This window comes from Elgaria multicarinata, chromosome 3 (genome assembly GCF_023053635.1).
Source record: "Elgaria multicarinata webbii isolate HBS135686 ecotype San Diego chromosome 3, rElgMul1.1.pri, whole genome shotgun sequence".
Classification (NCBI taxonomy): domain Eukaryota; kingdom Metazoa; phylum Chordata; class Lepidosauria; order Squamata; family Anguidae; genus Elgaria; species Elgaria multicarinata.
In genome coordinates this window covers 172,799,431-172,826,734 of record NC_086173.1, presented here as the reverse complement: position 1 = coordinate 172,826,734, position 27,304 = coordinate 172,799,431, and the positions used below count along the sequence as shown (strand labels likewise).

At 44.7% G+C, this 27,304-nt stretch overlaps 1 protein-coding gene and 1 pseudogene across 1 annotated transcript in view; one reads left to right on the top strand and one right to left on the bottom strand.

Annotated features, from left to right (window-relative positions):
- Nucleotides 1-23,720, bottom strand: part of LOC134396483 (zinc finger protein 91-like) — a 33,251-nt pseudogene extending 9,531 nt beyond the window's left edge.
- Nucleotides 1-27,304, top strand: part of LOC134396269 (uncharacterized) — a 298,553-nt gene that overhangs the window by 127,446 nt on the left and 143,803 nt on the right. The window lies entirely within an intron of this gene.

Sequence of the window (27,304 nt, the reverse complement as noted above, 5' to 3'; positions counted from 1 at the left end):
AGAAGGAACATTCTGCATCTTGCAGAGATGCCAAAACTTACAGTGATAATGAGATAAGGTCAACCGCTATGTTTATGTTGGAATGGAAACCTTTGATAGAATATCTGAAAGAGGCAGAGAAAAAGGATGTATTTGTTCACGGATTTTATTGTTACTATTATTATTTTATTTTATTATTGATATATAAATGGTCATTAAAGAATTAATGGGCATTTTTGGCATGAAGAGGGCAAAAAATGTACTTTAACCGCACCCTTAAATGTTTTTAGTGTAGTTGTAGTTTTTATATGTATACCTTTGTTTGTATGTATTATATGTAATGTTTGTCTATGTGCTGTTGGGAAATAAAAAGTTTAAATGTAAAAAAGAAAAGGTTATAAGGAACATTCTGGACTCAGGGAGCCTCTAGCCGTGAGGAGTAAAACACACATTGAAACTTCTTCTCATGGAGGCCTCTTGTTCATGATCCTGCATTGAGAGCAGGTCTGAGTCCATCTCAGGCTCCAGAAAGGAAAACCTTCGGCCCTCCAGGAAATAAGAGGTCTGCTGGTGAGCCAGAGTTTCTCTCCCAATCCGTCCCAGGGCTCCCTTTCTATGCCTTCTCTGCAACCAGCACTTGAACCCCAAACAGGGACCAGAGTAACAGCGATTTCTCCCCACTCTCAGGATGTGAAGATCGGGCTCACTTAACACATCAAAGAGGGACGTCCTAAAACCAGCAGCAGGCTCCCTTCTTAATCAACAAAAGCGCCCCAGGATTTATTTCGAAGTCCTCGTGACCAAAGTGACTCGTTAATTTTATTTATTCACTAGGTTTAAATCAGGGAGAAGAAACCAAACCAAAAATGCAATGCAAACAGGACACCAAGGCAGCCTTTTGCCCGCAGGGGGGACATTCCTCCTCCCCACCTGGGACCTTTCCTCTTGTGTCCCTCCCAGACCCCCCTTTCTCCAGCCTTCCCTTCCGGGATTCCCTAGTTATGGGGAGGGAAGGAGGTGCAAGGCGGGGGTCTCCTGGAGGGGCCGTAAGTGGATCAGTCCCCTGGGGAGGGGCTCGGGGCTCCCTCTCTCTTCCCACCCACGCCCTGCTCCAAACTTGCCCCCCTGTCCTGGGGGGCTCCTTCCTCTGCCCCCTCCCCCCTGGGACCCCCCCCCTTGCAATCTGCACTCACCTGCTCCTTTGCAGGGGAAAAGAGGCTGCAGACGAAGGACACACGAAGCTCGCAGGAGCAGGGGGGGAATCCCAGGCTCCTTTGCAATGGGGGGGGAGGAAGTGTGGGGCAGGAAGGGAGGGGCCTCATCCAGCCTTGCCTCTAGGACTCAGCCCCCTCTCCTCCTCTTTAACCCTTGCATGGAGGCAGCACTAGAGAGCCGCAGAGGCTCCTGGGAGAGACACGGACCTGGGAAGGGTTTTTTTTTCCACGGGAGTCTTTTCTCCCCCCAGCAGCATCGCCCCCCATCTGCTCCTGGGGGCTTCGCGGGATCCACAGCCGTTTCCCCTTTGAGTGTGCAAAGCAGCCATGGGAGCCCTCCCTCCCTCCGTCCTGCCTGCCCTTGCTGCAGAACAGCGTTCCCCAACCTGGTGCCCTTCAGAACTCTAAACACGAATAGATGCTCTAAAAAGAGAGAGGTCAAGTAGGGTGACCCTGAGAAAAGGAGGACCGGGCTCCTGTATCTTTAGCAGTTGCATAGAAAAGGGAATTGCAGCAGGTGTCATTTGTATATATGGAGAACGTGGTGAAATTCGTTCTTCATCCCAACAGTTAAAGCTGCAGGAGTTTTGCCCTCATTTAAATCTGGTCACTCTAGTATAGCTCCTGCAGCATTAACTGCTGTGATGAAGAGGGAATTTCACCAGGTTCTCCATATATACAAATGGCACCTGCTGAAATTCCCTTTTCTATGCATCTGTTAAGGATACAGGAGCCTTGTACTCCTTCTCATAGGGTCACCCTAATGTTAGCTGAGGCCTTTTCAGGGTACAGGAAGATTCTGGACCCACGGAGCCGCTAGCCATGAGGAATACAAGACACACGGCAACTTCTTCTCATGGCGGCCTCTTCTTCCAAACCTTGACCCCTGCTTTGAGAGCGGGACGGCCTCCATCTCAGGCTCAAGGCAGGAAAACCTTCGGCCCTCCAGGAAATAAGAGGTCTGATGATGAACCAGAGTTTCTCTCCCAATGCATCCCATGGCTCCGCCACGGAGCTGCCACGGAGCCATAAGCGACAAAGGCGCCAAGTCAGCGCTAGAGAGTGAGTTCTCGGATAGTAATGAAAGTCCTATTTATAGCAGTATAAGGGAGTCTCTTGAAAACCAAGAATCACTGCTGGACTCAAGAGGATATGATATAAAACACCCGGAGCACTGTGGAAAGAAGCAGGCCGACAACTCAAAAAACTTGAGTAACTCCACAGATCCAGTGACGGCTCCTACTCTTAAAGGCCAAGCTGATCAAAAAACAGCATGGGATCAGTGGCACAGATGTTATAAGGATGATGAACCCTAGACTAATGAGGAGATCGCCCTTTCGGACTCTTTCTGTGCGTTGGACCTAGAAGCACAGGAAGATATCCTGAGGCGTCCGACGTCTTTGAGAGAACGTTTGATAACCAGGCAAGCAGTTGGCTAAGAGAGAAGCACCCGGGTCAGTAGAGGACCGTGCCCTACTCCACCAGAAAAACGATCAAACCAGTGGGAGGGGAGTTGGAAATGGCTCCAATGGAGGGGAGAAAGGTTCACAGAGAGGTCTGGGTATAGTAGAATTTACTCGCCAGGATAATAAACTTGCGCAACGTGACCCAGTGGCCAAAGAGATCACTGCAAGTGCCAGCAGACTAAAATCTCCAATATGGGCTGATATGCGATATTTGGAAGAAGAGGAACTAGGATCTCCGGAAAGGCCTGCTGAACCTGTATACCCTCTCATAAAGGTGATGGGACCAGTGAAAACTAATGTTTATTTATTTATTTATTTATTTATTACATTTTTATACCGCCCAATAGCTGAAGCTCTCTGGGCGGTTCAAAAAAATTAAAACCACAATAAAACACCCAACAGGTTAAAAACACAATTACGAAATACAGTATAAAAAGCACAACCAGGATAAAACCACACAGCAAAATTGATATAAGATTAAAATACAGAGTTAAAACGTAAAATTTAAATTTAAGTTAAAATTAAGTGTTAAAATACTGAGTGAATAAAAAGGTCTTCAGCTGGCGACGAAAGCAGTACAGTGTAGGCGCCAGGCGGACCTCTCTGGGGAGCTCGTTCCACAACCGGGGTGCCACAGTGGAGAAAGCCCTCCTCCTAGTAGCCACCTGCCTCACTTCCTTTGGCAGGGGCTCTCGGAGAAGGGCCCCTGTAGATGATCTTAAGGTCCAGGTAGGTACATATGGGAGGAGGCGTTCCTTCAAATAACCTGGCCCCCAAACCGTTTAGGGCTTTAAATGTCAATACCAGCACATTGAATCGGGCCCGGACCTGGACTGGCAGCCAATGAAGCTGGAAAAGGACTGGTGTAATGTGATCTCGCCGGCCAGTCCCTGTTAGTATACGGGCTGCCCTATTTTGTACCAGTTGAAGCTTCCGGACCGTTTTCAAAGGCAGCCCCACGTATAACGCATTGCAGTAATCCAAGCGAGAGGTTATCAGAGCATGGATAACTGTAGCTAGGCTATCTCTGTCCAGATAAGGGCGCAGTTGGTATATCAGCCTAAGCTGATAAAAGGTGATCTTTGCCACTGAGTTCACCTGTGCCTCAGGTGACAGTTCTGGATCGAAGAGCACCCCCAAACTATGGACCCGATCCTTTAGGGAGAGTGCAACCCCGTCCAGGACAGGGCAAACATCACCTCGCCGAACAGATGAACCACCCGCTAACAGTACCTCCGTCTTGTCTGGATTGAGTCTCAGTTTGTTAGCCCTCATCCAGTCCATTACCGTGCCCAGGCACTGGTTCAGAACAGTCACTGCCTCACCTGGGTTTGATGAAAAGGAAAGGTAGAGCTGGGTATCATCCGCATATTGATGACACCTCAGTCCACATCTCCGGATAACCTCCCCCAGCGGCTTCATGTATATGTTAAACAGCATAGGGGATAAGATAGAGCCTTGCGGAACCCCATGGCTTAGGAGCCACGGCACAGAGCAATAATCCCCCAGCACCACCTTCTGGAATCGGCCATCCAAGTAGGAGCGGAACCACTGCAACGCAGTACCTCCAACTCCCAGCTCAGACAACCTATCCAGAAGGATACCATGGTCGATGGTATCGAAGGCCGCTGAGAGGTCCAGGAGAACCAACAGGGTCGCACTCCCCCTGTCTCTCTCCCGACAGAGGTCATCCCACAGGGCGACCAAGGCAGTTTCTGTTGCAAAACCAGGCCTGAAACCCGATTGAAATGGATCTAGATAATCCGTTTCATTCAAGAGTGCCTGGAGTTGTCCTGCAACCACCCGCTCAAGCACCTTGCCCAGGAAAGGGATATTAGCCACCGGCCTGTAGTTGTTAACATCCTCCGGGTCCAGATTAGGCTTCTTCAGGAGTGGTCTAATTACCGCCTCTTTTAAAGAGGCCGGCACCACTCCCTCTCTCAAGGAGGCATTTACAACCTCCTGGACCCAGCCTGCGGTCCCCTCCTTATTTGATGTAATGAGCCATGAGGGGCAAGGGTCAAGCACACAGGTGGTTGACCGGACTTGGCCAAGCACCTTGTCCACATCCTCGGGCCTCAATAACTGAAACTCATCCAATAAAACTGAACTGGACGGCACTCTGAACGCCTCTACTAGTGGAGCTGCATTAAGTGTGGTGTCCAATTCATGACGATTCTGAGCGACTTTATCTTCAAAGTGCCGTGCAAACTCGTCACAGCGTGCTACCGAGGGTTCCACCATCTCTTGCCCTGGCCCAGAGTGTAACAGGCCACGAACCACCCGGAAAAGCTCCGCCGGACGACACTGAGAAGACGCAATGCTGGTGGAAAAGAACTTTCTCTTTGCCACCCTCACCGCCACAGAGTAGGCTCGATAGTGAGCTCTAACCCGTGTTTGATCAGACTCAGCACGAGTTTTCCTCCACCTGCGTTCTAGCCGTCTACCCTCTTGCTTCATTGCCCTCAGCTCAGGTGTATACCAAGGAGTGAGAGGAACTGTGAGTTCTCTGAGGGTGAGGACTCTGGGGATGAGCAGCCACAGGCGGGACCCAGTATCAGTTTGGCTGATCAACAGCCAGCAGAGGCTTCATCCAGTGCAAACTTAGAAGAGGAGCAAACAGACTTGTTACATGTGCCCTCGTTCAAACAGCAAAGGGCAGAGAAGGAGGCTTTACGCCGATCCAAGCGGATTGCTAATAAACGCCAGCTGGACAGGGAACAGCTGTGAGGCTGAGCTGGTGTATTTAGGCAGCAGTGCGCAGACCAGCAATTTGTCAGAGCTTATCTGGTTTGCCTGGGAGAAGCTCTGGACCGTGTACCCTTGACCGTGCCGTGTTCCTGTTGGATCGTTTTGGACTCTGGACTTCTTGGACCCCGTGACTCTCTCCTGCCCTTTGAAACTTGGACTGTCTTATCGACTCTGGTGACTTGCTCTCTCGTGCCTTTTGAACCCTGGACTGTTATATGGAATTGGCTTGGAACTTTACGTGAGCACTAAAAGACTGTTCTATTTTGTGTTTAACTTGTGTGCTCAATACACATTATCATTTATCGTTTAGTGCTGTGTTGTCTGATTCTTGGCGGGCTTCCCAGTCTGGGCACACTGCCCAAAGAGATAAGCGAAAGTGGCTGGTTACAGACTGGCTTCTTCAGGACAAAGGAGCTGACCGGGCTCTGCTCAGAGGGAGAGGACGCTTGGGCGTGATCGTGTCAAACGCCCGAGTCATCTCTGCATTCCACAGAGCGACCTGGGATTCGACAGGAGCACCGGCCATATCAGCAGGAAAATCCCCCAGAGCCCTCTGGAATCCATTGGAGTCCATTAGCCTCTGGGGGCGGACCATTTTAATAGGCCCACCACCCTTGCAGAGGGGAAAGGCCGCCAAAAGTCTAAACCTCAATAGGAAGTGATCCGACCATGACAAGGGGGTAGATGTTAGTTCTCCCACTTCCAGATCACCATCCTCCTGTCCAGTCGAGAAAACCAGATCAAGCGTGTGCCCCTTTGCATGTGTTGGGCCGATGACATGTTGAGACAGCCCCATGGTTGTCATGGCAGCCATAAAGTCCTGAGCCGTTCCAGATACAGCAGCCTCGGCATGGAAGTTGAGATCCCCCAGAACCACCATCCTGGGGGTTCTCAACACCAGGTCTGAGACAACCTCCGTCAGCTCAGGCAGGGAGACTGTGGGGCAGCGGGGTGGACGGTACACCAGCAGAATCCCTAATCTGTCTCGAGTAGCCAACACACAGTACAAACACTCAAGATTGTAGGGGAAATTGTTATCCCTCTCTTTGGCACACTTTCAGTATTGGCATACCATGCTGAGATGTGCTAGAACACAGGATAACACTTTTAAGATAAAGCCTTGCTAAGAAACATCTTGGTACTTGCTGGCCAATGCCTTGGAATGTGCTGACGCACTGACTCAAGAGCCACAGAATACAATACAGTATTGAATACCACGCCATGCCAGTAAACAAGGCATCCAAATTGTGCCAGGAGTTATTGATTCAAACTATCAAGGCATAATCTATGTTCAAATGTGGAGCCATCTCCCTATGAAATTAAGAATTGGAGATGCATGGGCACAACTCATCTTAATCCCTTGTGTATTGCCAGCGGGAAGGGAAAATTGTCAACACACTGAAGGATTTGGATCTACTGACCAAATCCACCCTCAAATAGCAGCAGTACTACAACACATTCAGACTGAAAAACCCAAGCGGTGGTACCAGTTAAATGGTAGAGCATTTGAGGGAATTCTAGATTCAGGAGCTGATGTTTCTGTAATTTCAGAGCATCTTTGGCCTACAGAGTGGCCTACGGAACCAGCACCTGCAGTTTGGGGCGTGGGCGGACCCCAAGCTTCCAAGCAAAGTACACACTGGATTAATGTGACTGCACCTGGAAGTCATCGTACAGCTCAAATCAAACCGGTAATTTTAGAAGTACATGTCAATTTGTGGGGTCGTGACCTACTTTCACAGTTTAACACCACTTTGCAGATAGATGACTAATCATACTGCTCTACCCCTCGTCTGGAAACAGACTGAACCCGTATGGGTGGAACAATGGCCATTGCCCAAAGAAAAATTGTTAGCTTTAAAAGAGTTAGTGAAGATTCAATTATGTGAACAACATATTGAACCTTCAACCAGCCCATATAATACCCCTGTCTTCGTAATTAGGAAGAAATCAGGCAAATTTAGGCTTTTGCATGACCTCAGGGCCATAAACAGAATAATTGAACCAATGGGTCCACTACAATGTGGAACGCCAAATCCCAATTTGATCCCATTTGATTATCAAATGATGGTGATTGATTTAAAGGATTGTTTCTTCACAATTCCTTTGCAACCTCAAGACAGAAAATATTTTGCCTTTACTGTTCCAGTAGAAAATAACTCTGAACCCACTGACCGATACCAGTGGAAAGTACTTCCTCAAGGAATGCTCAATAGCCCCACCTTGTGTCAATATTATGTAGCACAAGCCTTAAAACCTTTCAGAGATAAATATCCTCAAGCCATTGTATACCATTATATGGATGACATTCTTTTGGCTGGAATATCCCTCCCAGAAGAATGGGAGAGAGATTTGATAATAACTCTTAATCATTATGGCTTGCAGATAGCTCCTGAAAAGGTGCAAAAGCATGAGCCCTTTAACTATTTAGGACATAAGATAATGCAAACTTATTCCACGCCAGTAACTCCCAAGCTCCATCTACCAGAATCCCCTTCTTATGTACAACTTCAGCAGATATTAGGAGCTATTAATTGGCTCAGACCTTACTGCAAGCTCACAACTGATGAACTTTCACCTTTGTTTGCCGCCCTAAAACAAGGCAAACACCCAGCTGATAAAATTTCTTTAACCACAAATCAATTGCAAGTTTTGTCCTTAGTAAATGAACGTTTAAAAGAAATTTGGGTAGATCGCCAAGTGTTAGATCAACCTTGTCAAGTTCTTATACTTACAGGGTTAAGTCAACCATATGCAGTTATTACACAGACACGCATTGAAACCTGTGACGCTCAGTTCAGGAGTAGATCTTGCAACACTAAGACCTGCAATCATCACACACACATACTTGAATGGCTGTATCTCAGTCATAGCCCTAGCTGTACCATCTCTACAAAACCAATTATGTATGCCAATCTGATTATTAAAGCTCGAGAGCGCACAAGAGCACTTTTAGCCCAAGATCCAGAAACTCTGATAGTTCCCATGCCTCTTCAGATGTGGGAACGATCAGTGTCATTTTCTGAAGAATTGCAAGCTGCCTTAGCAGGCTTTGTAGGACAAGTTACATATCATATTCCTTCTGATCCTCGACTGCAATGTTTAAGTCAATTGTCTGTTAAAATCAAGCCTTTACAAAATGACTTCCCTATTAAGGAAGCCCTTACTGTTTACACTGATGGAAGCCCAAAGAGAGGAGTAGTAGCCTGGAAACAAGAAGATCAGTGGAGAACCATGTTCACACTGCCCCAGAAATCACCTCAAAGAGCTGAACTAGCTGCAGTTATTAATCTGGACCCGGAGGATGTTAACAACCAACTGGACTTACTTAAAAAATATGCACATGCAGTTAAACAAGATATTGCACCTGAATGGTGGAAGTTTTTGTGGTCCTGGTTTCCAACAGGATGGTTCAAAACTATATTTCAATATGCTGTATTGATTGTATTTTTTTTAATCACCTTCTGCTGTTTCATACAATGTATCCCAGGATTACTGTCATGGTGTGTTCCCTCTTGCTGTCCCAAGGCTTTAAAACCAAGCAAACGCCAAATTTATTATGCTTACAAGGCTTTACAATTAAAAGAATAAAAGGGGAGATGTAGGGGAAATTGTTATCCCTCTCTTTGGCACACTTTCAGTATTGGCATACCATGCTGAGATGTGCTAGAACACAGGATAACACTTTTAAGATAAAGCCTTGCTAAGAAACATCTTGGTACTTGCTGGCCAATGCCTTGGAATGTGCTGACACACTGACTCAAGAGCCACAGAATACAATACAGTATTGAAGACACTATGCTGTGATCACGTATTTCCTTAACCCTTATATGGTATATTCATGCTGAACACACACTAACCAACACCTCTTGTGCACCCCCTGTGCACGAGGTAATCATGCATTTAACATGCTGTACTTAACAACCAATCATAGCTTATATACAAGAAATGTAACCACTTAGTTCTTAATAAAAACCAAGACGGGGCCGCCTGTTTGAGATGCCTCCTCTTCATGCAGTTCGACTCCTTGCCAGTTATTTACTACACAAGATCAGCACTCGACTGAACAGGAAGCCTAGAGAGGGAGATTGTATTCCTATAGACCACGGCAACCTCCCCTCCCCGGCCCTCGAGTCTGTGCTGGTGCTGCACCGAGTACCCAGGAGGGCAGAGCTGGGTGAGAGCAACCCCTCCCAGTTCCCCCACCCAGGTCTCAGTGATGCATACCAGGTCAGCCCCCTCCTCCACAATCAGATCATGGATGAGAGAGATTTTGTTTTGGACTGACCTGGCATTCAGCAGCAGCACCACCAGACCCGAGAGCAAGCTGAGAAGGCCGCCAGGAACCATCTGGTTGGGGGAAGGACTAGAAGAGGGGGTAGCTGTAAGGAATCTGTCCCCTCTTCTCCTCATCTGGCCTGTTCCTCCCCCAGCACCATACCTCCCCCTACCCGTGACCACAGTTATGCAGGCACCCCCATATTCCCCAGAGCTCCCCAGGCACATATTAAAAATTATTTAAAAATTGATTTAAAGTGTTTTTTTTTATTTTAGAAATTGCTGTTGGTTGCTGGTCAGCTGGTGTTCTTCAAAACAGGGTGGCTCCTCTGTGTGACGCAAAGTGCGGCCGAGGCGCTGCCTCTGGCCGGCTGGAGCAAGATCATGACAGAGATGGAATTGATTGAAGAGCTGAAGGAGGACTCGAGGCCATCATTAGGAGCTGAGGAAATTGCAAAGGAGCATCAGTCACTTATAGGGGGAGTAACTTCATCTACTTGTCCCAGAGTGACTATAACAACTCAGAGCTTCCTGTAAGGGGGGTCTGCATCAGTTTGACAAAAAAATTGCCACTGTAACATATCACAAATAAGTCTTCTTTCCTGGAATATTGCAGGTTGGCTAAGTAAAGTGGTTTGTTGTTTATTTGTTCAGTCGTTTCCGACTCTTCGTGACTTCATGGACCAGCCCACGCCAGAGCTTTCTGTCGGCTGTCGCCACCCCTAGCTCCCCCAAGGTCAAGTCTGTCACCTCCAGAATATCATCCCTCCATCTTGCCCTTGGTCGGCCCCTCTTCCTTTTGCCTTCCACTTTCCCTAGCATCAGCCTCTTCTCCAGGGGATCCTGTCTTCTCATTATGTGGCCAAAGTACTTCAGTTTTGCCTTTAATACCATTCCCTCAAGTGAGCCGTCTGGCTTTATTTCCTGGAGTATAGACTGGTTTGATCTTCTTGCAGTCCAAGGCACTCTCAGAATTTTCTTCCAACACCACAGTTCAAAAGCGTCTATCTTCCTTCGCTCAGCTTTCCTTATGGTCCAGCTCTCGCAGCCATAGGTTACTACGGGGAATCCCATTGCTTTAACTATGCGGACCTTTGTTGTCAGTGTGGTGTCTCTGCTCTTAACTATTTGATCAAGATTTGTCATTGCTCTCCTCCCAAGAAGTAAACGTCTTCTGATTTCCTGGCTGCAGTCAGCGTCTGCAGTAATCTTTGCGCCCAGAAATACAAAGTCTGTCACTGCCTCCACGTTTTCTCCCTCTATTTGCCAGTTATCAATCAAGCTGGTTGCTATAATCTTGGTTTTTTTGAGGTTTAACTGCAACCCGGCTTTTGCACTTTCTTCTTTCACCTTTGTCATAAGGCTCCTCAGCTCCTCCTCGCTTTCAGCCATCAAAGTGGTGTCATCTGCATATCTGAGATTGTTAATGTTTCTTCCTGCAATTTTAACTCCAGCCTTGGTTTCGTCAAGCCCAGCACGTCGCATGATGTGTTCTGCATACAAGTTGAATAGATAAGGTGAGAGTATACAACCCTGCCGTACTCCTTTCCCAATCTTAAACCAGTCCGTTGTTCCGTGGTCTGTTCTTACCGTTGCTACTTGTTTCTTATACAGATTCCTCAGGAGGCAGACAAGATGACTTGGTATCCCCATACCACCAAGAACTTGCCACAGTTTGTTATGATCCACACAGTCAAAGGCTTTAGAATAGTCAATAAAACAGAAATAGATGTTTTTCTGGAACTCCCTGGCTTTCTCCATTATCCAGCGGATATTGGCAATTTGGTCTCTAGTTCCTCTGTCTTTTCTAAACCCAGCTTGTACATCTGGCAATTCTCGCTCCATGAATTGCTGGAGTCTACCTTGCAGGATCTTGAGCATTACCTTGCGGGCATGTGAAATAAGTGCCACTGCCCGATAGTTTGAACATTCTTTAGTGTTTCCCTTTTTTGGTTTGCGAATATAAGTTGATTTTTTCTAGTCTGATGGCCATTCTTGTGTTTTCCAAATTTGCTGGCATATGGCATGCATCACCTTGACAGCATCATCTTGAAATATTTTAAACAGTTCAGCTGGGATACCGTCATCTCCTGCTGCCTTGTTATTAGCAATGCTTCTTAAGGCTCATTCAACCTCACTCTTCAGGATGTCTGGCTCTAACTCACTGACCACACTGTCTGAGCTATTCCCGAGATTATTATCCTTCCTATACAGATCTTCCGTATATTCTTGCCACCTTTTCTTGATCTCTTCTGTTTCTGTTAGGTCCTTGCCATCTTTGTTTTTGATCATACCCATTTTTGCCTGGAATTTACCTCCGATGTTTCTAATTTTCTGGAAGAGGTCTCTTGTCCTTCCTATTCTATTGTCTTCTTCCACTTCCGCACATTGCTTGTTTAAAAATAATTCCTTATCTCTTCTGGCTAACCTCTGGAATTTTGCATTTAATTGCGCATATCTCCCCCTATCACTGTTGCTTTTTGCTTTCCTTCTTTCTTGGGCTACTTCCAGTGTCTCAGCAGACAGCCATCTTGCCTTCTTGGTTTTCTTTTTCTTTGGGACGTTTTTTGTTGCCACCTCTTGGACAATGTTGCGAACTTCTGTCCATAGTTCTTCCGGGACCCTGTCTACTAAATCTAGTCCCTTAAATCTGTTCTTCACTTCCACTGCATATTCATTAGGAATATTAGTGAGCTCATATCTAACTGATCTGTGGGTCTTCCCTATTCTCTTTAGTTTGATTCTAAATTGTGCAATAAGAAGTTCGTGATCTGAACTACAGTCAGCCCCAGGTCTTGTTTTTACTGTCTGTATAGGTGTCCGCCACCTTTGGTTGCAAAGGATGTAGTCAGTCTGATTTCTGTGTTGGCCATCTGGTGAAGTCCATGTATAAAGCTGTCTTTTTGGTTGTTGGAAGAGAGTGTTTGTTATGCACAGTGAGTTGTCCTGGCAGAATTCTATCAGCCTATGTCCCGCTTCATTTTGTTCTCCTAGACCATGCTTACCTGTAATTCCAGATGTCATTTGACTGCCCACCTTAGCGTTCCAGTCTCCTGTAACGACCATTTAGTTTTCATGGCAAGAATACTGGGGTGGGTTGCCATTACCTTCCCCAGGGATCGTATTTAGTCTGACCTCTCTACCATGACCTTCCCGTCTTGGGTGTCCCTTCACGGTTTAGCTCATGGCATCCTTGAGGTGCTCAAGCTCCAGCACCACGACAAGGTAACGATCTCCTTTGCTGGAGAAGTAAAGTGGTAGATCCCCCCTTTATGGAATTCATCAAAAAACATGAGATTTTACTTCTTCAAGGACATGGGCCAAAGAGGATCTATCTATAAATGGCTTTGCCTCCTACTCTTTAGAAGCAACTCCTAGTAACAAAGGTGGGTGGCCCAAAGGAGGACTGGGTATTCTAATAGCTACAAGCATCAGGGCCTCCCTATCGAGATTGGAGCCCCTGTCTTATTTGGCCACCGCGTTGATTCTAAAGTGTAATGTATATATGCTGGTTAAAGAAGATTGGTTAAAGTTGGAGGAGTATATTAATAAGCTGACAGATTTGTATCCTGAAGCCTCGGTGATCATGGCTGGTGATCTTAATGCTCGAACTGGTCAGAATGATGCTGCCTTGTATGCCCATTTCCATGAACACCAACCTGCAACAGAGGAGGCCCACCCCCTGCCTGATAGGCAATAAGGATAAGGGTTGTAATTACACCGGCTTATGCCTTATGAAAATGATAGACTTGATTTTGAATGGCGGTGTAAAGGGTGATATGAACGGGGAATTTACCTTCCTGTCTAGTTTGGGTACATCAACGAATGATTATATCATAGTCTCTTATAATTTGTTAAATAGGGCGACTGGGCTCAAGGTGGGTAACCGTGTTGAGAGTGACCACCTACCCTTAGTGCTATCCCTAAACCTGAGAAACCTTAATGTGCACACCGATCCCAGTTTTCCAATGATTGCAGAGGCAGAAATGAGGTCCTCACGGATTAGGTGGTCTGCGAAAAAGCAGTATCATTATTCCAAGTATTGATCTCCTTCCTTCAAAATTGCTTGAAGCATAAAAAGGGTAAACAACAACTCTCCTTGTCCAATAAATCTAAAAGGTGGTTTGAGCAAGACTGCATTGCTTTAAAACACCTCTTAGTTAAAAAAAATACAGGCAGTACAGGGAACAGAATCTTCCAGTACTTCCTAAGGAATGGTTTGAGCACAAATGGAGATATAAAGCTCTGATTAAAGAGAAAAAGAAGCAAGCCCAAAAGGAAGCATGGCAGAGTTTAATAGATGCATCGAGGGCGGGTGATTCAGCCACCTTTTGGAAAGTTATCTCGAGGGGTTGGCCAAATATAACAGCTAGACCGGAGTATCTTATCCCTGCTAAAGTTTGGGAATCCCATTTCTAGACTATGTATGCAAGTGGGCAAGTCTCCCGACAGTTTCCAAGAGCTTTAATTAATAGTGCTCCCGAGTAGCCCCCTGTATCTGTTTCTGAAATAAATAACCCTATCCTGAAACTGAAACAGGGTAAAGCACCAGGTGGAGACAACATCCCTCCAGAACTGCTTAAAGCCAACAAAGAGTGGTGGGCGCCAGTTTGGGCAGCCCTATTCACTTGCATCGATCGTTCGGCTTGCATCCCAGAAGATTGGGGGCTTGCCATTATCATCCCAATATACAAAGAAGGGAAAAGATCGGACCCTGCAAATTACAGACCCATCAGCCTTTTAAGTATAATCAGTAAATTGTATGCCAGCCATCTTCATGAAAAACTAGTTATGTGGCTGGATCAAGAAAACATTCTAGAAGACGAACGGGCAGGATTTAGGTCTGGGCGATCTACTATTGACCAAGGCTTGGTTCTCCAACACCTGGTTGAAAAATATGCTTCAAAAGCTAGAAGAGCTCTCTGTGCAGCCTTTATTGATTTCAAATCGGCCTTTGACCTAATTTCAAGAGAGAGGTTATGGGGAAAATTTGAGGATACAAATATTGATAGACGTCTCTTAACTCTCATACGCTGCTTATATGAGAACACTTATCTTCGGATAAGTTGTGATCGGGTGGGACACCTAACTGATCAATCCCAACTTTTAATGGATTAAAGCAAGGCTGTATACTTGCACCTACTCTATTTAATTTCTATATCAATTCCTTAGTTAAAAGTGTGAGGGAGGTATGTTCCCATCCCCCAAAATTGGCAAATAAGCCCTTGTCAGTACTTCTGTATGCCGACGATGCTGTGCTGCTTTCCTTAACAAGTGTAGGACCAAGATGTCTTTTAAAAGCGTTAGATCTCTATTGTAAAAATGAATTACTGTTGATTAACCATCTTAAATCTAACATTAATGGTTTTTTCCAGAAGAAGGTAAAAGCATAAATGGCAGATTAACAACCATCCCATTGAACAAGTTTCATCCTTTAGATACTTGGGTAGAACATTTCATTCTTCTGGCTTATGGAGTTTGCAAACTAAAAATGCAATTGAGAATGCACAGAGAAGCATCAAGGCTCTCCTCTACTTTTTCTATACGAAAGGAGGCCAATATATTCCCTCAGCCATTCAAGTTTTCAAGGCGAAGGCCATCTCCCAGATGTTATATGGATCACAGTTGTGTGCATACAAAAGTTTTGCCCCCTTTGAAGTCACTCAGACTACGTTTTTGTGTTCAGTGTTGGGAGTCCCAAGTTGTGTCCCAAATGTAATTGTCCGTTTAGAGACAGGGCAAATTTCTATTGAGGCCCGTATATGGATCCTTAGGATTCATTACTGGCTGAAGCTGATTTTTGCCCCACAGACATTGATACATTCCAGACAAAATGGAAAACTACGCTATATGAAAAACGGAGAGTTCTGGGTGTCTCACCAAATGCCCTAGTTGCTCTTGGTTATGAAAAAGCTAAAATGACAATTCAACAACGTATTTGGGATATGGAATTGCAAAATCATTTGAGTTTGGCTTCAAGGTATCCTGAATTTAGAGAGAATGGGAGGATATTTGCTTATGCAAAATATCTGGTGGACTTGAATATTCCTAAATTCAGGAAAGCTTTCACTCTGGCCAGGTTTAACGTTCTACCTTCAACCCTTTTGGATGGAAGGTTTGGAAATGTACCCTACCAAGAACGGGTATGTCCCTGTGAGATGAGTAAAGTGGAAACAGAAGGCCACGTTCTGCTGTATTGTTCCTTTTATCAAGATCTACGCCAAACATTTATAACCTCTATCGTGCAGCGAACTCCCGATAGATCAGATGAATATTACATAAAACGTCTTCTATCGGATCAGAATCCTCAGGTTACTCTAAAAGTGGCCAGTCTTTGTGCGGCTGCCATAAGCCGCTGGAAATTGATGTTGAAGAATTTTATTGCACCTTAGACTTAGGCTGAGACTGCCGTGTTTTTTGTATTTTATGTATGTATTTTATTGTATATTGGGGATTTTAATATTATTGTGATGTTTCCTGCTGTGCTGGTCAATGACCGAAATAAACAAACATTCAACATTCACATTTTCATCAGCAGGCAAGGGGTGCTACTCAAAAACCCCTAGGAAGTGGAAGAAGCAACAGTTAGGCCTTAAGGAGAGTTTAGTAGCCATTCAAATGATGTTGGTGCCAAAAGCATTTTTTTTTTCTATTTCAAACATTGCCGGTTTGGATCACTGAAAGCCCACCACAACATTGGCAGAAACAATTCAAAGTAGCAATATGGGAAGGGTGGGTGGGGAATGCCTGGGCTTGGCATGTTGTTATTGTAAGGGAAAGCACACTCAGCCCAACTGGCTGATCACTGGATTTTGCACAGATCTAGGAATAATGCACACAGCTCTCAATTTGAAAGGGTTAAGCCAACCTTTTATTGATACAGGCAGGTACGAGGCAAGCATTACATCAGACTAACTACTAAAATTGATACATAAACCCTGAACCCCAAGCCAGCAACTAAAACATGGTTACAGAATATACCTCACCGCAGCCAGGTGCCCATCAGCTCAGCCCACGGTCTGACTTTTTTGGTAGATACTTTTAAGGCCTCTGGCTAGCTCACTCCTCCCCCTCCCTCCAGAAGGCCAGTTCCTCTTTCAAAGTTGCAAATTGCCCCAAGGTCACTGCTCTCGCCTCAACGGAACCAAATGATGGCTTTCCGCCTACGAACAGGTGGGGAGATAAGCGGCCGATCTGCAGTTCTATAACAGACAATGGACAAGAATACATTTTAAAAACAGTAATTCTGAGTACGCTTTAACCCCTTCCTTACAGTTATGAGACCAACCAACCCCACCATAGAAATCCCTTGATGGAAGATGGAGGGAATAATTTTTTTAATTATTTCAAACATCACAGACATCCATACCACAAGAACATTACATAGAGTGCAAACAAAAATACAATTAAAATATCATCTAAGGGTAAGGTGTACTTTCAGCTTTCTTTATATCAGAAATGCGAACTATCTTTTCTCATTCCTCCATTACATTTAACACAGTAAACAAATTCATTTCTTTCTTCTATCTTAACTATGTCTCCACAGACAAATACATCATTTCTCTCGGTTTCTTGCAAAAATGCTATCAGAGGTTTCCATTCAGATATAAACGTGGATGTGGACTTTTCTCTCGTTATCGATGTGAGTTTTGCCATCTCTGCCAACTCCAACATCTTCAACATCCATTCACTCATTGTTGGTGTTTCATTCTCCCATTTCTGTGCATACAACGCTCTCGGTGCCGTTGTCATATATAGCAATAAAGTCCCCCCTTCTCTTTCAGCTGAACCATTAGTCCCAGTAGGAAGGCTCCTGTTTCATTTGTATGTTAGTCTTGAGAATTTTTTTGAATCCAAGAGTGTATTTGTATCCACAATGCTTTGTCTTTTTTGGAAGTCCACCAAAGATGATAAAAGGTTCCTCCTCCTCCTAATTTCCAAGTTTCCAGAGGCACTCTTATACATTTTAGCCAACATTACAGGAGACATATACCATCTGTACATCATCTTATAAAAATTCTCTTTAAGTCTTGAACATAATGTAAATTTCAAACCTTCCCCCCCATATTCTCCCACTGTTCCATTGAAACATTGTATCCAAAGTTTAGAGCCCATTTCATCATACAGTCTTTCACCTGCTCATCCTCCGTCTCGTACTTTAATAACAGTTTATATATCTTTGAGATAACATGTTCATCATTTGGACATAATGTCATTTCAAAATCAGATTTTGATTGCTCAAACCCACCATTCTTTTGTCTATTTTAAACCTTTCCATGACTTGTGCACAAGGAAACCTAATTTGTACATACCAAAACACGTACGGCCATCTTTCAGCAGTTCCACCCTTGATTTTAACTTATATTCATCTTGTGACATTTGTAATACAACATTATATGTCAACCATTTAGGCATACTTGTCAATTCCCTTCTATAAATAGCCCCCTAGGCTGATACCCAAAGTGGTATTTTCTGACAGAACCTTGGTTAATATTTGTTCCATATTCTTAAAAAAGCACATTTTAGGTTATGATGACTAATTTCTACGTTAACGTTGGCTTTATCATACCACAAATAGCCATGCCATCCAAATCTCAACTCGTGTCCTTCCAGTTCCAACAGTCTCCTATTTTTCAGCAACACCCAATCTTTCATCCACATTAAACAGCAGTCTGAGAAATACACTTTGAGGTCTGGTAGGCCCAGCCCTCCTCTTTCTTTTGCATCCTGCAAGATTTTAATTTTAACTCTTGGCTTTTCTGATTGCCGTATAAATGTAGATCTCTCTCTCTCTCTGTCACTGCTCAAATGGTAAATCCAATGTTACAATAGGTATTGTTTGAAACAAAAATAACATTCTAGGCAAAACATTCATTTTAATTGTTGCAATTTCTCCCAAAAGTGACAGTTGAACCTTTTCCCATCTTGCAAAACATTTTTTTAACTTCATTCCAAACCTTAACATAATTATTATGAAATAACATACAATTCATGTTTGTCAAAGCAATTCCCAAATATTTTACCTTCTTTTCAATTTGAAAACCTGTCTTTTCTATCAAAATTTTGAAACCCTTTAAAGGATCTTCCAGAGACAAGTCCAGATCATCCGCAAAAGCCCTCAACTTATAGGTCTCTTTTTTAAATCTTTACTCCTCCAATTCTCTCAGCTTGTCTTATATCTGAATCCAGCAATTCCAACACTAAAATAAACAGTAGCGGTGACAGTGGGCAGCCCTGTCTTGTCCCTCTTTGCATTTCACATGGTTTGGACACATCTCCATTAATCATTATTTGTGATTTTTGAGAGTTATGGATGGATTTCACCCACTTCATGACATTTAATCCAAAGTCCAGTTCTTCTAAGGTTCTAAGTAAAAAAATCCAACTAAGGTTGTACAATGCTTTCTCTGCAACCATGGTATTTCACCAGATATTCCACAACATTTAAAACCGTTCTTACATTGTCTCCCATCTGTCTTTTGGGTAAGAAGCCACCTTGATCCTCATGAATACATTTTTGTAGGACTTTCTTCAGTCTTTCCGCCAAGGTTGCTGTAAATAACTTATAATCATAATTCAATAGTGATATTTGCTGATTCAAAATTTCTTTGGTTCACTAAAATTCACCCCCCCCCCCCATATCCCATACTGTTGATAGTTGTCGTTGAAGCACTTTAATTTGTTGAAGAACACTTGCCTTTCCAGGTGTTTTCCTCAGGTCTTCTTCTTGTGCACCTTCAGAGAAGATAGGACAAAGCACAGGCAATTCTCCTATAATCGGTAGACAATACGGGCAGAAAGGAGTCTCTAGCACTGGTGACCTGCAAATTGTGCCCAGTGTTCGTGCTCCTGCCTGAACTCTACATGAAGAGGAAACTCCCTGGAAAAGGGTGACAGTTAGGAGCAGAAGAACTTATAGGCATTCTACACTGGTGTAACAATTAGAGTTAAACAACCACTTTCAGCTACTGGAGGATGCCACTGGAGGACAGTCTGCAGAGGAAGAATTACAGGAAACACAATGCAGCACTGAACAAGACTCAGAAGGTCGGTTGACCAAGAAGAAGAGTAGAGTAGTTGTTGTGGGAGACTTCCTGCTGTGTGCGATTGAAACCCAGGTATGTCGTGAAGACCCATGGACTCGCCAGGAAGGCTAAACCTGAGAATGAGCTGAGATTAGTGAGGGATGCTAAAAGCAATAAAAAGGCTTCCTTCAGATACGTGAATAGTAAAACACACAGGAAAGAAATGGTGGTTCAACTGCTTAACGAGGATGGGTAATTGATAACAGATGACAAAGAAAAGGCTGAAGTGCTCAATTCCTACTTTGGCTCAGTCTTCTCCCAAAAGCAGGTCTATGATCCCCCTGGAAAAAGTGAAGCAGAAGTTGAGGGGGCAGGATTGCAATCTGAGAGTGAAAAACAAATGGTCAAAGAACACCTAATTTCCTTGAATGAGTTCAAATCTCCAGGGCCCGATGAACTGCATCCTAGAGTAATGAAGGACCTAGCGGAAGAACTCTCAGAACCGCTGTCTATTATCTTTGCGAAATCATGGAAGACGGGTGAGGTGCCGTATGTCTGGAGGAGGGCTAACGTTGTCGCTTTTTCAAACAGGGCAAAAAGGAGGAACCTGGGAAAAGACAGACCAGTCAGTCTGACATCCATCCCTGGGAAAATTCTGGAGCAGATTATAAAGAAGTCAATCTGGAAGCACCTTGAAAACAATGCAATGATTACTAGAAGCCAAAAGAGATTTATCAAGAACAAATCCTGTCAGACTAATCTGATCTCATTGTTTGATTGGTTAACCTCCCTTGTGGACTGTGGGAATGCGGTGGACATCATATATCTTGACTTCAGCAAAGCTCTTGACAAAGTGCCCCATGATATTCTGATTTAACAAAAGAGAATAAAGTGGGCTAGATGGAACAACTATTAGGCAGATACATAGTTGGCTACAGAATCAGACTCAAAGAATGCTTATCAACGGTACCCTCTCAATCTGGGGGGAGGTTAGGAGTGGGGTACCGCAGGGCTCAGTCCTGGGCCCAGTGCTCTTCAACATTTTTATTAAATGTTGAAGGAGGTGGAGGGAACGCTTATCAAATTTGCAGATGACACCAAATTGGGTGGGATAGCTAATACCCTGGAAGACAGAAACAAACTTCAAAGTGATCTTGCTAGGCTGGAGTGCTGGGCTGAAAACAACTGGATGAAATTGCGACTGAACGAATAAACAACAACAAATGCTATGTTCTACCTTTAGGAAATAGAAACCAAAGGCACATTTACAAGATGGGGGATACGTGACTCAGCAATACTACAAACGAGAAGTACCTTGGATTTGTTCTAGATCACAAGCTGAATATGAGCCAACAGTGTGATGTGGTTGCAAAAAAGGCAAATGCTATTTTGGGCTGCTTTAGAAGAAGTATAGCTTCCAAATCTCATGAGCGTGGCGGAAACGGGCCCGCTTTTGCAGCCTTAGATTTTTTCTTCTTTGGTTTGTCTTTTGCGATAGGTGGTGATTTTGCGCTTTTGGCTTTTTTAGCTAGCTTTTTCGCCGTTGAGACCGTGAGAGAGCGCTTCGATGTCGAAGGTTCGACATGAGCTGTTGATGTCGAATGGTCTGTCGATGTCGAAGCTTGAATGGGCGTGGTCATGGTGGCCATGGTTTTCGGTTTGTCGACTTTTTGAAGAGTTTGCTTCCAGAGTTCGGCTTTTAGCCTATCTGCCCTATGTCTTCTGGTTTGTTTGGAGAACGCCTGGCAGTGATAGCACGTTTCAACAACGTGTGATTCTCCAAGACACAAGAGGCAGAGAGAGTGTCCGTCCGCTGCAGGGAGTTTGTTACCACAGCGGACGCACTTTCTAAAGGGGGCCTTAAGGGCCATGCAAGATAGTAAGAAGGGAATAAAGTTTTTTTTTTTTTTTAGTTTTTATAGGAGAAGAGAGGAGAACGAGGAAAGAAGAAGAAGGAATGGAAGATGTATATTATAAGGTAACTCAGCTACTCAGTAGATATGAGGAGGAGAAGCTTTCCTGCGAGGCATCAGCTAAGGCGGTCGCAAAGGAACTGAGGGGAAGGCGGGAACACGTGCAGTCATGCGCAGTGGATGGTGGGGGAGGGTTCCCGCCTAAATTAACGTTTTCTCAGCTAAGAGAAGTATTTCCGAGGCAAGGCTCGGCACCAGCGCAGAGCCCACAGTGTGATGCACAGAGACCACGAAAAAGAAGTATAGCTTCCATATCTCATGAGTTACTGGTTCCCCTCTATGTGGCCATGGCTATACCACATCTTGAGTTTTTCACCCAGTTCTGCGCAACACACTTCAAGAAGGATGCAGACAAGCTGAAGCGTGTTCAGAGGATGGTCAGGGGCCTGGAAAAAAGGCCCTATGAGGAGAGACTGAAATAACTGGGCATGTTTAGCCTGGAGAAGATGATTGAGGGGAGATATGATAGCACTCCTCAATGGCTTGAAAAGTTGTCACACAGAGGAGGGCCAGGATCTCTTCACGATCATTCCAGGATGCAGGAAACAGAATAATGGGCTCAAGTTACAGGAAGGCAGATTCCGGCTGGACATCAGGAAAAACTTCCTGTTAGACCAGTACGACAATGAAACCAGTTACCTTGGAAGGTTGTGGGCTGTCCCACACTAGAGTCATTCAAGAGACAGCTGGACAACCATCTGTCAGGGATGCTTTAGGGTGGATTCCTGCATTGAGCAGGGGGTTGGACTTGATGGCCCTGTAGGTCCCTTCCAACTCTACTATTTTATGATGCTATAAATACTACACTGAGCACTTATACTACTTCTCTCCAGTGTGAATTCTTTGATGCTGCTTAAGGTTTGTGCTCTGAGCAAAGGTCTTTCCACACTCTAAGCATTTATAGGGCTTCTCCCCAGTGTGAATTCTTTGATGCAGCGTAAGGTAAATGCTCCGAGTAAAGCTCTTCCCACACTCTATGCAATTATAGAGCTTCTCCGCAGTATGAATTCCTTGATGTTGCTTAAGCTGTGTGCTCCGAGCAAAGGTCTTCCCACATTCTAAGCATTTATAGGGCTTCTCCCCAGTGTGAATTGGTTGATGCTCCTTAAGGTGTGTGCTCCGAGCAAAGTCCTTCCCACAGTCTAAGCATTTATAGGGCTTCTCCCCAGTGTGAATTCTTTGATGCTGCTTAAGGTGCGTGCTCCGAGCAAAGGTCTTCCCACATTCTAAGCAATTATAGGGCTTCTCTCCAGTGTGAATTACTTGATGCTGCTTAAGGTGTGTTCTCTGAGCAAAGGTTTTCCCGCACTCTAAGCATTTATAGGGCTTCTCCCCAGTGTGAATTTTTTTATGATGCTTAAGCTGTGTGCTCTGAGCAAAGGTCTTCCCGCATTCTAAGCATTTATAGGGCTTCTCCCCAGTGTGAATTCTTTGATGCTGCTTAAGTTGAGAGCTCAGAACAAAGCTCTTCCCGCATTCAAAGCATTTATAGGGCTTCTCCCCAGTGTGAATTCTTTGATGCTGCTTAAGGTGTGTGCTCCGAGCAAAGGTCTTCCCACAGTCTAAGCATTTATAGGGCTTCTCCCCAGTGTGAATTCTTTGATGCTGCTTAAGGTGTGTGCTCCGAGCAAAGGTCTTCTCACAGTCTAAGCATTCATAGGGCTTCTCCCCAGTATGAATTCCTTGATGCTGCTTAAGCTGTGTGCTCTGAGCAAAGGTCTTCCCACATTCTAAGCATTTATAGGGCTTCTCCCCAGTGTGAATTCTTTGATGCTGCTTATGTTGTGAGCTCAGAACAAAGCTCTTCCCGCACTCTAAGCATTTATAGGGCTTCTCCCCAGTATGAATTCCTTGATGCTGCTTAAGGAGTGTGCTCCGAGCAAAGGTCTTCCCACACTCTAAGCATTTATAGGGCTTCTCCCCTGTGTGAATTCTTTGATGATACTTAAGGCTTGTGCTCCGAGCAAAGCTCTCTCCGCACTCTAAGCATTTATAGGGCTTCTCCCCTGTGTGACTTCTTTTATGCAAGTTAAGTTGTGAGTGGAAAGTGAATTGTTTTTCACACACTGAGCATTGAAACCTTTGATATTTGTTAGAATGAATCTTCTGAGTTTTACTCTGTTTCTTCCTTTTACAAATGTTCTTTTTACTTGGTGCTTCTAGTATTGGAGTTTCACAGACGTCTGATCCTTCAAAAGAAATCGATTCATTCTCCCTCTTCTCTTCAGTTTCAGTTTTACTTCTCTGGTGTAGGCCATTTTTCTTGCTCTCCCTGTGATCACCTGCAAGTATAAACACAGAAATCGTCTTGAAATCTTGGAACAAAACAAACGGTTGCTGATTTGATTCACAGGATAAAAAGAAAAAATCGTTGGTGAGGCAGATCCTTCTAAACATATTAAATATCATGATGATCAATAGAACTGACAACTAGACTGCCATGCAATGCTTTCATTTATATGGAATAACTCATATAAAGTAGTTGAGAGAATAAATGAACAACATAAAATACTGTAAAAATAAAATACACTTAAAATCTGCTAGATTTTACATTTTCTCCTAGATGATCATTTAACTGGGAACTGGAAAGTGGGAATTCAACCCTAATGGTTATTTCCAATGTCTAGTTATCTCTTAATATGAAAAGCAAGCTGTCCAGAGCTGTCTTCTGAGAAGGCTTAACTCTCCTCTCCTCCATGGAGACCATTAAGATAATATCTGTAACATCTTCAATATTATGCAGATGCAATTATAGCAGCAAAGTAAGATTGATTGGCAGCCATCTCTGCCACAGAGCAAGTCCATCAATGGGCTTTTCTCAATGTTTTGTCAGGTCTTCGGAGTCAATGACATTTGTATTCTGCACTGATACAAAGAACGAAGAACTGAAATGCCGCCTTCCAGGATCTGGCAAGAAGGCAGAGAGGGAGCCTTACCCAGAGGAATCCCATTCCTTACCCAGAGAGGCCAGGATCCCACGATTCTCCTCCATGACTTCTTTGTGCAGAGTCCTCTGGCCTGGATCCAGCAGAGCCCACTCCTCCTCCGAGAAATGCACGGCCACCTCCTCAAAGGTCACCAGACCCTGAAAGAAGAAGAAGAAATGATGTTCTCTTTAAGCATTATGTAGCAATCCATGAAGACCAGGATGGTGAGGTCCTCTTTCTGAATGCCAAAGAATTGTGAGTGACCTTCAAGGCCTTCCCAGCAGCCATCTGGGAGAAGAGCAAAGGCTAAAGGGGCAGGTTCTTCCAGGACCAAAGAGATGTGCAGGAGACGGAGGCCCCCAGGACTCCCCTACCTGCCCAGGCTGTGCAGAAACCGCTTCCACTCCACCACCAAGCGAATGAGGCCCAGAAGGACCCCCCAGGATCAGTTCACTTCCCCTGCAGGTCTTTTTGCTCCCTGTGAGTAAGGTAAAGAAGGTGGGGAGGTGAGAAGGTAAGTTAACATTCTTTACTATTCCCATTTTCATTGTTTATTTTCAGTGTTTATTTATTTATTGCATTTGTTTACCATACCATAGCCGAAGCACTTAAAAGCAATATCCAAATATTTAAAACTGCGAAAACATACAACACACACATACATATAAAACTACTATAACAAGTTTTAAAACTATGACCCTATAAAAACAGACCCAGGCTAATTAATTACATATTGCTAATTACATATTGCTTGACCTGGCACTAAAAAGTAGGGGTGTGCACGGACCCCCCGCTCCGCTTCACTTCCAGATCCGCGATTTGCGGATAGGGCCACTTCGCTCCGCCCCCGCTCCGCCCATGCCTGCTCCACTCCGGATCTGGATCGGAGCTCTGTTTTTTCTCCCCCATAGGCTTGCATTAAGCTTAAAAAGTATACAACTTTTTTTCTGTGAAAGTTAGAAACCTCACGTTTGGCACCATGACACCTCATGGAGGTATACACACGCACGCCCAGACTCAAGGCAGCCGCATCATTCCCTGATTTTTGGGGAATTTATGAAAATCCAACACCCCATTCACACCTCTTTCGATAGCTCCGTCAATTTGCACATTGAAAACCTCAAACTCGCCACCATGATAGCTTATCCAGGGATACACACATATGCCCAGACTCAAGGCAGTCGCATCATCCCCTGATTTTTGGCGGAGCTTAAACCTGCAGACATCTCAATGGGGCCATTTCAAAGGAAATCCCAAGATGCCATGAATTGGGGAGTAGAGATAAACCTATATGAATCTTCTTCCACACTTGAAAAATGGATTTGGAACTTCCAAAACTCCAAGTGAGCGCAGGAAGGACTTCTCCCCTGAGTCAAAGCCAGACACAGACAATATCCCTGTGAGGCGGGCAGGGGAGGAGGGAGGGAAGGCAGGCAGGCATGCAGCTGCCATTTCTGGGGGCATAAGGAAGTGAGCCAAGGATAAGCCAGTAATGCATATAAAATGAAATAAATAAATAAACAAAGGAGGGGTGGAATTAAAAGCAGCAGTGTTCCTGAATAAACAACAAGAATAACTTTTTTTAAAAGGCTATATCTGTCTTTTACCAGCAATAGATGGACGTGCCCAGGGGAGGGGGAAGCAGCTGCCAGTTCAACTCATGAAAGCCATTACTTCACCACGAGAACTCAGAGGAGTAGAACTCTCACTTCAACTCATGATAGGCATTGCTCCACCGGGTTACTCTCTTTGGAGGGCTCTGATTGCCCTCCAAGTACAGGAGAGAGTGGGGGCACGTCCACGATGAGATGCCCTAGGGGAGCTCATCCCCTTGCACCACATATTTTCAGTTGTTCCCCAAAGTTAGGGTGGGTAGCAGTGCTCTCTTATTATTGGCTTAGTATATGATTTCAGGTTGTGTTTGTGCATTTGGTGGGGCTACTGTTTTAAAAAAACACTGGGAAAAGTCCGTTCAGGCTAAGAAAGAGAAGTTCCCAGAATCCCAAGTTACCTGTTTTGCCTATCCCCTCCTCAAACTTTGGGATCATGTGATCATGACCAGGAGTTGACTCTGCCCCTCAGCCCTTCGGAAAAGGTATTTTCCCGCCGGTTTTTAAAAAAATTATAGCACACGAACCGCAGCACACAGAGAGCTGAGAGTAGTCTCAAAATGACCCCCATCCATGACTCTCCAAGCACAAGAATTTTCAGAAAGATAGCTTCAAAAACAACACAGTTATCCCCCTTTCTTTTCCGCAATGCAATCCTATGGGCGAAATGTTTCAAGATGGCGATCGGATCGGACCGCGGAAACCGGAGCGCTCTGTAAATGGGCACTTCTCTTCGCCTTGCTTCTAGGGGTCCGCAGTCTGCTTCTACTCCGCCTCTGGGCAAGGCGGAGCAGGCCAATTCGCTCCTGCTTCTGCGCTTCTAATCGAAGTGGAGCACATGCCTACTAAAAAGATAATAATGTCGGTGCCACGTGAACCACATTGGTGAGATTGTTCCACAGTTGGGGGGCCACCACAGAGAAGGCCTCTCCCTTGTTGTCGTCCTCTGATCTTCCCTCTGAGTAGGCGCCTGGAGGAGGACCTTAGTTGTTGAGTGTGTAAGACCCACTCTGGGAAGCAGGCCAGAGTGGGTCTGATACCCACGAACCATGTTACTAAACAACATTTCCTTTTTGAATAT